This window comes from Haliotis rufescens, unplaced genomic scaffold (genome assembly GCF_023055435.1).
Source record: "Haliotis rufescens isolate VD_foot unplaced genomic scaffold, xgHalRufe1.0.p SCAF_116, whole genome shotgun sequence".
In the NCBI taxonomy this organism is placed as follows: domain Eukaryota; kingdom Metazoa; phylum Mollusca; class Gastropoda; order Lepetellida; family Haliotidae; genus Haliotis; species Haliotis rufescens.
In genome coordinates this window covers 189,830-192,954 of record NW_025963798.1, presented here as the reverse complement: position 1 = coordinate 192,954, position 3,125 = coordinate 189,830, and positions in this window count along the sequence as shown.

Genomic DNA, 3,125 nt, shown 5'->3' with positions numbered 1-3,125 from the left:
CTAGAGTCCTTTTCTTATGTTGCTTACCATTATTGACATAACATGCAGTTCAGTAACAGAAAATGACTGCTAAAAAGTCATGCACGTGTAATCAAAACCTTGTACACATGCAAAAGTACACAAATATATATAAAAAAGATAATAACATTGTGCAATCCAGATATCTGTTGGTGTAAAGAGGAAAAAAATAAAACATTAATAATTTGCTTGTGTGGGAATAAGAATCATCATTTTTGAATACGGAAACATAAAAAGCAAGACCTGAAGAAATTAAGAATGAGCTTTTTCTGTATTACAATCACCTTATGAGCAAACCGGATGTAGACACTGCTGTGTTAATACAATCACCATTATAGAGATTGAAACTAAGTATGAATATAATCTTTTCACTTTATAGGATGAAAAATTGTAGTTGCTATAAGTACCCTTAAATATGTATCTAAACTCATATAGGTCTTCTGTGGCTGTAAAAAAAATATAATTTTCCAATCTTTTAAATTCCACAAATACCAATGTAATACATAAATAAATATGTATATATATATCTTTTATTTATCATATTGAAATATAATCATGGTAGTATTTGGCAACATCCAGTAACTATTCATCCATGCACCAATTAACCCTTAAATAACAAAATAGATTTTAGTGGTTTTCTTTTGATCTTGACTCTAAAACCTGAAGACATGTCCATTCCGCATTTGTACTGATTTCCAAAGCTCCATAAAAATCCGTACAAAGAGAGATACATGCTGGGTTCAGTAAATGTACCACCAAATCCCTGTCTCAAAGACTAATCATGATCCTTAATACAATCAAGGATGGACTTTCTTTATATTCAGATAAAGTATTTGAGACAAGTGGAATTAATACCATGTGGATTCTCAAAAACTCAAAAGATTTGCTTGACTTTTTGCAATCTCACAAAAGAACCAAGTTCCATTCTGTAATAACATTTTCTTCCTCATTGATAACATCTACGTATAATTTGGGGGTAAGACAATTATGCAAGAGGTAGGCATCCCCATTGGCACCAGTTGTGTTCACCTTCTTGCGAATATATTTCTTTATGCATATGAATTGAAATATTAATCGAGACTTACCTGTAAGGTGAAGTTTGATATAAATTCCACCGACCTATGGAGTACTGAGGGATTACGTGAGATGTGCGCATGCGCTGATTCATCAGTCTTTAAATTGGAAATGTGATTCCTTGTCATACCTAGGGTTGGGAGTGGAGGGCACGTAATCCCTCAGTACTCCATAGGTCGGTGGAATTTATATCAAACTTCACCTTACAGGTAAGTCTCGTTTAATATTTAAATTCCACCTCTCTATTCCGTACTATCGGAATCACGTGAGATGTTTAGAGTTGGAATCATATTTCCATATGGTAAACAACAGAAACGTGGTATGAAAATATACCTATTTAATGCTCAACCATGTTCATCAAAGTTTACAAAAGTAGCAATGTCAAAAATGTCACATAATATCTGGCTGGGTGCCAAGATGAATTAACCAATGTCACTGTATTATAGGCTAAAGTCTATGCCTTGCTAGGATCACATAGCTTTTATCACATAGTTTTCATTATGCACACTGGAGCTAGGCTACACACAAATTTCAGTTCAAATAGAACGATCTACACATTTCACTTCAAAATAGCTCTACTAAACTGACTAGCATATGAAACAGGTTTGTTGTAGTATTTCCCAAACACACAATCAGTGCTCCAACCTGCAGTATTAAGAATTGTCTTTAGAGGCACTTTTTGGCAACTCGCCTTACTGGTAGATGCTGCCCTAATGCTATGTGGCTTGAATATGTCCATGTTTATTCCAGCATTCTTAAGAACAGTTTTCACCCATCTTGCAATAGTGTCTTTTGAGACCCTTTGATATGGTTTCTTCGTTGTTAGGAAAAGTGCAGTTTCTGTGCCTCGGAATTCTTCTGTCCCCTTGATGTACAGACTAAGAAGGTTAACAACACAAAGCTTCTTGTCAGGAAAACTGTCTAAAGTCAGTTCCTCTTGGTGATATCCCGGCCGAGTTTGTTTTAGTAAATCTCCGAACCTGATCTTCACAGAAGTTTCTATCATATCAACAGTTCTGCAATCAATCATATGAAGTGCCTGAAGCCTTTGTCCTGACAGTAACAACAGAAGAGTTGACAGCTTCCTTGAAAGACATTTTAACGACACACTTTCATCAAATTCTCTCAGATAAGTGATCCCACATCCCAGGTGACGTTGTATCGAGGAAGTGCAGGTCTCTCATTAAACACACCATTCATGAATCGTGACACTGTGGTATGTTGTCCAAATTGCACATTCTGAATCTTCACTATTGTTGACAAGGCTGACCTGGCTGTATTAATTGCTGAGTAACTTAAGCCTTGCTTGTACAGCAATGCTAGAAAGTCTAGCCCCTGCCTCAAAGAGGGTGAAAAGGTATTGATATGCCATTTACCGCAACAAGACACCCACTTCTTGAGATATGACCCATATTGTTTGTGAGTGGAATTTCTCCATGACTGCAATATGATGTCCTCAGCTGGTTTTGAAATGTCTTCACTTTGTTGTCCTTCCCTGATAATTTCATGGCTGTAAGGCGTAACTTCTTGTGCAGTGGATGAGTCGCTTCTGGACGATTTCTCAGTTTCAGCAGACTGGTTGACCTGGGCAGCAATCTGGAGCAGTCTGTTAACAAATGTAGTAGCTTGCTGAACAAGGGTTGTGTCGTCCAAAGTGGTACTATCATTAGTACATCTGCTGCCTCCTCCTGAATCTTCCTCAGAGCTGGTCCAATCACACTAGAAGGGCAAAATATGTAGTTATAAGAATTGCCCCCAAAAAAGAGAAGGCATCAATTGCTGCTGCAGCCGGGTCAGGGTGCCAAGAGACATAACACTCAAGTTGTCTGTTTAGCCTTGAAGCAAAAAGGTCAATAGATGGGGTACCATATACTTCAGTCAGTCTGTGAAAAACACCACAATCTAGTTGCCATTCTTTGTCATCTGAAACATTTCTTGAATGCCAGTCAGCTTCACTATTACAAATCCCTGGCAAATGAGCTGCTGAAATCCATAGGTCCCTTTATGAACACCACTGCCATATCTCTCTAGTA